The 9,713-nt window shown below is 45.4% G+C and overlaps 1 pseudogene; it reads right to left on the bottom strand.

Moving 5' to 3' along the window:
- Positions 1 to 257: 257 nt before the first annotated feature.
- On the bottom strand, positions 258 to 411 carry LOC113876877 (annotated as a pseudogene).
- Positions 412 to 9,713: the final 9,302 nt, after the last annotated feature.

Here is a 9,713-nt window from a genome sequence, read left to right as displayed (position 1 = left end):
ATGCAGTGTTGATTGGGGGTCCTCGTCCTATAGTGGGTTCTTGTTGATCATTTCACAGAGTCGTGTGTGTATGTTCATCTCCACCTTCTCATTTCCTTTGCCCACCACCTTTCCCTTTTGGTAACCATAAGGTGCTTTGCTATGTTGTAAGGCCATTTCTTTTTGGTAAAGAAGTTCATTTGTATCCATTTTTAGAATCCACCTCCAAGAAATATCATATGATACTTGTCTTCCTTTTTTTTTTTTTTTACGTTGATCAGGGGCGCAGTCCCCCACTACCACAAATTATGCAGTCGAGTTTCCCACATTTGGGGAAATCACAGGGGTCAGCACATCCAGAGTGCAATGGATAAGCCTCGCCCTGGGAAAACCACCTTCGTGATCATGGTATCTCCCCTGCCAGGTAAGTATGATACTTGTCTTCCTTTGTCTTACTTACTTCACTTAGTGTGATTGTCTCTACTTCTTTCCTGTTGCTGGACGTGGCGTGATGTCACCCTTTTATGGCTGAGCGATAACTGCTCTGTGCGTGTACCCCATCTAGTTTACCCATCCATCTGTCCTTACCCACTTAGGCTTCATCCATGTATTGGCTATTGTACACAGTGCTGCCACAAACATTGGGTGCACCTGTCTTTAAAATTATGGTTTTCTCTGGATGTGTGCCCAGGACTGGGATTGCTGGGTCCTATGCTACTTTGCTCTTTAGTTTTTAATGACCCTTTGTCTTGTTCTCCTTCGTGGATTTGATGACTTTCATTCCCATCAACAAGGAGGAGGGTTCTTTTTCCTCCATTCCCTCTCCAGCATGTATTGTCATAGATTTTCTGTGCTGACCATTCTGGCGTGTGTGAGGTGATGGCACTTCTGATTCACAGTTCTCCAACACTTACAGATGCTGAGCGTCTTTTCATGTGCTTCTTGGCCATCTCTATGTCTTCTTTGGGGAAAGGTCCACTTAAATCTTGTGCCCCTATTTGACTGGGTTGTTTCTTTGATATCAAGGTGCATAAGCTGTTAGTATGTTTTGGAGAGAAATTCCTCATGGGTGTCTCTGTTTGCACATATTAGTTTCATTATGGCGCTTGTCTTTTTGTTGTATTTATGGTTTCCTCTGCTGTGCCAGTGCTTTTAAGGGGAATTAGGGAAACAGTGGAAACAGAGTCAGACTTTATTTTTGGGGGGCTCCAAAATCACTGCAGATGGTGATTGCAGCCATGAAATTAAATGACACTTACTCCTTGGAAGGAAAGTTATAACCAACCTAGATAGCATATTAAAAAGCAGAGACATTACTTTGCCAACAAAGGTCCGTCTCGTCAAGGCTATGGTTTTTCCAGTGGTCAAGTATGGATGTGAGAATTGGACTGTGAAGAAAGCTGAGCACCAAAGAATTGATGCTTTTGAACTGTGGTGTTGGAGAAGACTCCTGAGAGTCCCTTGGACTGCAAGGAGATCCAACCAGTCCATCCTAAAGGAGATCAGTCCTGGGTGTTCATTGGAAGGACTGATGCTGAGGCTGAACTCCAATACTTTGGGCCACCTCATTCGAAGAGTTGACTCATTGGAAAAGACTCTGATGCTGGGAGAGATTGGGGGCAGGAGGAGAAGGGGACGACAGAGGATGAGATGGCTGGATGGCATCACTGACTCAATGGACATGAGTCTGAGTGAACTCCGGGAGTTGGTGATGGACAGGGAGGCCTGGCGTGCTTCGTTCATGGGGTCGCAGAGTCAGACAGGACTGAGCAACTGAACTGACTGACTGACTGAGGTCCCATTTATTTTTAAAATTTTTTTTCATTTATTTATTTTTGTTTTATTTTTCATGATTCTAAGAGGTAGGTCAAAGAAAAACTTGCCGGATTTTATGTCAAAGTGTGTTCTGCTTTTTCCCTTGAGAGTTTCATATTGTCTGTCCTTTTATTTATGTCTTTAATCTATTTGGAGTTTATTTTGTGTATTCTGTTAGGCAGTATTCTAATTTCATTCTCATACATTTCTTAAAAAACCTGCACACGGTTCTTCATAGTGGCTGCTACTAATTCACCTTTTCACTAACAGTGTGGGGGTTCCCTTTTTCCCACACTTTCTCCAGCATTTATTGTCTGTCAACTTTTGGACAACAGTCTTTGTTAACCACGTGAGGAAATGCCTCATTATAGTTTTGATTGGCATGAGTCTAATATTTGGTGATGTGGTCATCTTTTCGTGTGATTCTTTTATAGGGTGTGAGTTAAACTTACCTCTTGAAATTGACCACTTGAACACCTGCCTTGTTTAGAATTTTTTTTTTCAGTGACACCGAGGACATTTCTTGAAGATATTTTTTACCCTCAGCCCTTGATCCTTGTGCCTATTAAATACCCAGAGCACTGCTTTTAGGACTTCCCTGTAGCTCAAGTGATAAAGAATCTGCCTGTGATGCAGGAGACCAGGGTTCAATCCCTGGGTCGGGAAGATCCTCTGGGGAAGGGAATGGCAATCCACTCCAGTATTCTTGCCTGGAGAATTCCATGGACAGAGAAGCCTGGCAGGGGTCACAAAGAGGCAGACACGACTGAGTGACACACACACACACACACACACACACACACACACACACACACACACACTGCTTTTCATGGTGTTGTTAACTTGAAAGGCCCCAAGGGAGCAGCACTTCTTCATGCCCCACTCCTTTTCCCCTGTAATTTCCTTGCTATTCTGTGTTGGAATATTGTTGATTTCTGATGTGTTTGTTTCGGTTGTACACATACATGATCCAATTACGCATAGATGTGTATTCTCTTTGGGTTCGTTTTCGCGTATAGGTGATTACAGTGTGCTCGTCAGCGTTCCTATGCTGTTCAGCAGTCACTTTTTATCATCTATTTGATATATATTACTGTGTATATGTTAATTCCGAACTCTTAATTTCTCCCACTTGTTTCTGAAGGTTGGGGGCTCTGCAGAGGGCAACAGGCACTCCAGGTTGGTTGTGGAGATACACTGCCTGCTACATGCTCCCAGGTCCCTCAGCCCCAGGACACTCCAGCCTTGGTACCCAAGCCAATCAGGCTCCAGGGATGTGACATCAGCTCAGGTCACTATGGCCTGAGGGGAATAGAATCAACATATTTTTCTGTTTTTACCCTACAATTTGAACAGAAGTGAATTACAATCTTGTGGGGCTTTTTGTTTTTTTCTTTTCAATCTACCACATCTTGATTTTCTTGGTGACCAGAAGTTTCTTTTCTAAATCTGTGAGGCTGTGTCTCTTTAGGAAAGAACTTCATTTGTATCCATTTTTAGGTTACACCTAGAGGTCATATCGCATGATACTTGTCTCTCTCTGTCTCCCTTCCTTCACTGGGAATGATCACCTCTACTTTATTTCCTGTGGCTTTTATTTCCTACCTCCTTATCATTGAGAAATATTGCATTGTGTACATGTGCCCCATCCTCTGTTTCTATTCAGCTGTAATTTCTACATTTAGCTTGCTTCCCAGACTTGACTGTTGTACCTTGTTGGGCCAAGATTGCAGCAGTTCCCATGTCTTTAAAAAAATTTTTTTCTCTGGGTTTATGCCCAGCTGTGGGACTGCTGGGTCCTAAGGTACTCATGTTGCAGTGAAAAGGGAATAAAGAGGAATTTGTTGCAGTAAAAAGAAAAAAGAGCGTAATGAGTTTTTCTCTTTCCCCTTCCTGAGAACAAAGAAGATAAAGAGAACAGTGAGCAGACCTGAATATTCCTATTTTTTTTAGCCTGCAGCAGCTCTGCATGTCTGTAACTAAGTTTGCTTTCCTGCCCTCTTACTCTTCAGGAGCTACGCTTTGCACCTATTTAAAGTCTCCTCTATACTGGGAACAAATCATACTAAGAATAATCAGTCTAATAACACTAGAAAACTAGGCCGGGTGCCTTATGGACAATGCCAGTATATAGTTTTCTTACCAAGTAAGGATTTGTATGGAACAAACTAAGTCAGATGACTTAGGTATATATTGGGCTATACATAGTGGAAGTTCTTGACTTTACTTCTTACTGATGACCTTATTATTATTGCTAGCTATATTGTTTTCTATATTGCCTGTTTCAAAAGTGTTGTCCTGAGCCAGAGTGAAGTAAGTCAGAAAAACACCAATGCAGTATATTAACGCATATGTATGGAATTTAGAAAGATGGTAACAACAACCCTATATGCAAGGCAGCAAGAGACACAGATGTAAACAGACTTTCGGACACTGTGGGAGAAGGCAAGGGTGGGATGATTTGAGAGAATAGCATTGAAGCATGTGTATTACCATATGTAAAACAGATGACCAGTGCAAGTTCGAAGCATGAAGCAGGGCACTCGAAGTCGGTGCTCTGGAACAACATCCCCAAAAAGGGATGGGGTGGGGAGGGAGGCGGGAGGAGGCTTCAGAATGGGGGCAGCACATGTACACCAGTGGCTGATTCATGTCGTTGTATAGCAAAAACCACCACAATATTGTAAAGTAGTTATACTCCATTAAAATAAATAATCTAAAAAATTTAAAAAGTGTTGTCCCTTACATTACCAAGTGTGTGACAAAAATGATCATGTAATGTCCCCAAACTGTGGACAGATTCATGACCCTGAAGGGGCTCTGCCATCTACCTCTACAAAGACTAAATCATGGCCATGAAGCTGCTGACCTTCAACACTCCCTGAAAGGAGTTCAGGGTGGAAATTAGGAATGAAGCACTCTATGCTCTGGGGAAAAAAAAAAAAAAGCTGCAAAAGAGGCCTTCAGATAGTTGACACTTTGGGGAGGAGATTTTTATGACCCCTGATTCTTGTATCTTCTCAAACCTAGAGAAACACTAACATCACCAACAGTGACAGCCGCTTTGGCTATTAAGAACAAAATTTACAGTTAAAGACAAAATAGAGTAGCTGTGGAAATAACTAGGTGACACTATGGTGTGGTTTCAGGTAAGGCCTTGTATTGTTGAGAACTTGAGTTTTCTGAGCTGTGTCAGGCTTAGGATGCTGTCAGCCATTCTGAAAACCAAGTCTGTAGCAGCAGCTGACTACAATCTTACTTTTTAAAGGTCTCTTGTAACTGTTATATGTATAGACAAGGAAATTGCTCTGGATCATATGTTAACAAGAAAAAAAAAATGTGTAATGGCCAATAGCCACATTAAAGGATTAAAGGTTAAGATCTACATAGATAAACCTAGACAACTGGCTACCGGGCAGCTTGTACAAGTCCCCTGAAAGTGTTAAGTCTAAATTAGGATTCAGGTTCAATTTCAGGCTTCATTTTTTCTAATTTGTCTATTAATGTTCAGGTTGTTATTCCTCCAACTATTTCTGAGTCTGAATGGCTCCATCCTTTTGGACAGGATGCCCCAAGCACTGACCCTATCCGGACCACAATCAAAATCGTCATCAAACGTATCTTGGTTCTTACTCCTCCTTTGACCCCTAGTTACAATAACTCTTTTACTGATCTATGGCCTCTGTGTTCTTAAAGTACCTGTTAAGACTTGTCTCCTCCTGATAACAACAGATTTACATCAAGATAATAATTATGTGGAGAGAAAATACACGCCCCCAAAGAGATTACAGCCACTCCTCTGAGCAGATCCCGTGGCAATAACCACAAAAGTCACTCTGGGGCCCCTTAATAAAACAGGGAAAGAGCTCCATGACCCTGATTAGATAGGGTCTCTGAGTCCCATGTCAGCATTCGAGAAGTTACGAAAGATTGACTTTCTGTCCCTCATCACCCCAATGAAGATTTCTTGGGGTTCATGCCTCTCAAGGAAAATTTGAAATAGAAGATAGATGGGCCCCTGGGCTGAACAGCTGGTGATTGTCAAACAGAGCAAAACTGAGGTTTTGTCCTCAGCTAGACAAGAACAAGAATGACACCTATTTCCCTTTCTCCACTGATATGGAGGAAATAAAATGATGGGGAAATTTGTTGCCATGAAAAGGAAAGAAAAAAGAAGAGTGAGTTTTTTTCTTTTCTTTCCTGAGAACAAAGAAGATAAAGAGAACAGTGAGCAGGCCTGTGCATCCCTATCTTTTTTACTTTCAATTCAGTTCACTCAGTCACGTCCAACTCTTTGTGACCCCATGGACTACAGCACACCAGGCTTCCCTGTCCATCATCAACTCCCGAGCTTGCTCAAACTCATGTCCATCGCGTTGGTGATGCCATCCAACCATCTCGTCCTCTGTCATTCCCTTCTCCTCCTGCCTTCAATCTTTCCCAGCATCAGGATCTTTTCCAGTGAGTCAGTTCTTCTCATCAGGTGGCCAAAGTATTTTTACTTTAGTTACTGCTAACTGTGCGTGTCTGTAACTTAGTTTGCTTTTCTGCCCCCTAACTCTGCAGGAGCTACACGTCACTCCTATGGTCCTTTGCTTATCCTTACAACACCCTTCCCCTTGTGGTCACACATCAGAAAGAAGGCTGCAGAGACACCGAACTGCTAGACTCAATCACTGGGTTACTGATGCCAGCCTATGACTGTTTTTGAGAAGATTCTAACACATCTGTTCCTCCTCACCAGTCCCTCACTGTGAGCCCTTGCCTTATATATAGGCCCCTAGATTCCTTATTGGGAGGGGCGGTTCTTGAAGCTTGAGCCTACTGTGTTCCCTTCTCCACCGGCTGAGGATTAAAGCCACCTTTCTATTTCCTCCAAGTTCTGTCTCCATATTTTTTTATTCAGCTTTGGTGGACAGAGAAAGCCAAGATTTTGGCCAGCAACACTTGTATGTTATTTTTAAGTGACCTCCACACATTCTCCTAAGTATCATTGTGAACAACAGTGCAGGAGGGTTCCTTTCTCTCCACACCATCTCTAGCATTTATTCTTTAAGATGTTTAGAGGTGGCCAATCTGATGAATGTGAGTGCTTACCTCATTGGACTTTCGATTTGCATTTCTCTAGTCATTATGAAGAGGAAAAATTAAAATTTTTACATAACCTCCTGCTCTTTCTGCCTCTGTAACTCAGCTTGCTCCTTGCAAAGTCTAGATCACGTAGGTCTCAGAAAGTGGGGACTCACAATACTAGAAACTGGAGCTTATCTCACTCACCCTTGTCCTACTTTTGCAATTGCCCTAGCCCCTGCAAACCCGCAAACCCACTTAATCATGCCTGTGCATGTATAAAAACTCTGTAACCCCTTTGGGGCTCAGAGCTTGGAGCGTTAACTCCTCTGGGCCCGCCAGCATAGTAAGTTGAATTCTCCAACTCTCTGAGTGTGGTGCTTGGTTTCTCGAGTACTGGTTTCTGCAGCGTTTCTGGAGGCCCCAGTGAGATTCAACCACGCTGGCCCCCTGAGCCACGGGACTGGTGGCTCGGCCAGGTCGGAGCAGAGGAGCCCCGAGCCGAACGAGGAGGTGCCACCTGATGGTCTTCCGGTTCTCTTTCCAGCTGGCGTTCTGACTCTCCGGATGGCTGAGCCCTGGCTGGACTGATTGGAGGGATGGACCAACTCACCAGGAACAGCCATAGGATAAGGTAAGGCCCCAGGGCCGGTCCCCAGGCAGAAACCTACCCCAGTGGGTAGAAGAGGAGACTGATCACCTCCTTGGGCTCCCAGGAAGGGAGCATCAGATAGGGAACCCTGGGGACTCAGGACAAGGGAGGTATTGTGATAACCTCTGAGGGATTATGTATGCATGATTTCTGATTGGAAGAAGTGAAAGTGAGCTCCACAGTCCTCAGACTTCAGAGCCTGAGAGGGTCCAAAACCTGCAGTTCCGTGACGACCTCATAAGGCTGAAGGGTGGTGCCGGTCTCTGGGGGGGTTTGATCCCTCCCTGAGGGGCTGGTCTGGGTCGGGGTTTATACCGACCTGCCAATGCTAAGAGGATCTTAAATCTCCCTCAGGAGAGGGGCCAGGTGGACAAAAAATGAATGTGAATGAGAGTGCGGCCTGATTTGCTTGCACTTCAGGCTCGATTGTGTGGCTTCATGGCCTTCGTGGCTATGGAGTCCGAGTGGGCCTTAGCTTGTGGTTCCGTGGTGACGTAATACGGCTCAAGGCGGTGTCTGCCTCTGGGGGACCCAGTCCCTCCCTGCAAGACAGATCCAGATCAGGGGTTTATACTGATCTGCCAATACTAAGAGGCAGCTAAGTTTCCCCTGGGAATGCAGCTAAGCAGGAACCTGAATGGTCTCCTCTTTTGACGGGGCACCCGCCCTTGTTTTTCTCTGCGCCACTGACTCAGGGCGGGATACACAGGGAGGGAGAAATTCAGTTCAGTCCAGTCACTCAGTCGTGTTTGACTCTTTGTGACCCCATGGACTGCAGCATGCCAGGCCTCCCTGTCCATCACCAACTCCCAGAGTTTACTCAAACTCATGTTCATTGAATCAGAGAAATTTTTGGTTACTGGTTATTCTGTCAACTGACTCCTTGAGCCGACATCTAAGAGGTTTCCTCAAAACCCTGCCAGGTAGATAACATTTGTCAACATGGGGGGAAATTCCTGTAAGCCAACAGTTTTAGATTGCATGATAAAGAACTTTAAGAAGGGCTTTGTAGGAGTCAAGATGACCCCCAGGAAGCTTCATAAATTACGTGAGCTCGATTTGCTATCCTTTGATGTTGGATGACCGCCAGAGGGCACTCTCGACCTGCCCACTGTCCAAGCAGTACACCAGGTAGTCAGTGGGACTCCAGGACATCCAGGTCAGTTTCCATACATAGATTCCTGGCTTCTAATAGCACAGACCCTGCCCCCATGGGCAAGATTTTGCACGAACAGACAGGGACAGAGTAGGGTAATTTGTGGCCCAACCGCTCAGAAAAAGTGACCCAGAAAGCAGCCCGGCTAGCAGCAGCACTGAGGAGCTCAGATCCAGTGGAACAGACTGTTCCCTCGTGCAAGGGGAAAGCTAAGAAGAGACCACCACTAGGCCCAGTGCGCCCATTGCAAAGAGACCGGACACTGGAGGAATGAATGCCCCCATCACAGAGGGACATCTAAAGGGTCGAAGAAGTTCAGTCAACCCAACACAGAAAGGTACCAGCCTGAGCAGGCTGTCCAAAACCTTATCAGCCTGGCTGGAGCAGACGGACTGGGGAAGACTGGGCTCCCTGATCCTGGGCCCCTGGGAGCCCGCGGTCATGATGAAAGTAGGGAACCAATCAATGACTTTTGTAGTGGATGTTGGAGCTGAACACTCCGTGGTAACCACACCTGTGGCTCCCCTCACAGGCTGAACAGCACCTATAGTTGGGGTCACAGGGGACATGGCAGCCCGCTCATTTTGCAAGGCCTGTTCATGTCAGCTATGGGGCCATCTGGTGACACATGAATTTCTGTACTTACCAGATGCCCCATTCCCCTGCTGGGTAGAGACTTACTGACAAAACTGGGGGCACAGATCACCTTTGCCCCCAGAAAGCCTGTGAGCCTCCCCTTGGGGAGCCAATCAGCTCTGAGGATGGCTGTGACCATGCCCAGGGAAGATGAATGGTGTCTCTATTCCTCAGGGAGGGAACAAATAAATCCCCCCAGCCTGCTAAAAGAATTCCCTGATGTCTGGACAGAGAAGAGGGCCCCAAATTTGGCCAAAAACCATGCCCCCATTGTAGTGGACCTGAGGCCACGAGCCACTCCTGTTAGACAAAAACAAATATCCAGTACCATGGGAGGCATGCCTGGGAATTCGGGACAACATCCAGCGTCTACGAGTTGCCGAGATCCTAATCGAATGTCAGTCT

Source organism: Bos indicus x Bos taurus, chromosome 18, assembly GCF_003369695.1.
Source record: "Bos indicus x Bos taurus breed Angus x Brahman F1 hybrid chromosome 18, Bos_hybrid_MaternalHap_v2.0, whole genome shotgun sequence".
Classification (NCBI taxonomy): Eukaryota; Metazoa; Chordata; class Mammalia; order Artiodactyla; family Bovidae; genus Bos; species Bos indicus x Bos taurus.
Note: the sequence above shows the minus strand (reverse complement) of the source record. Positions and strands in the feature narration are given on the sequence as shown.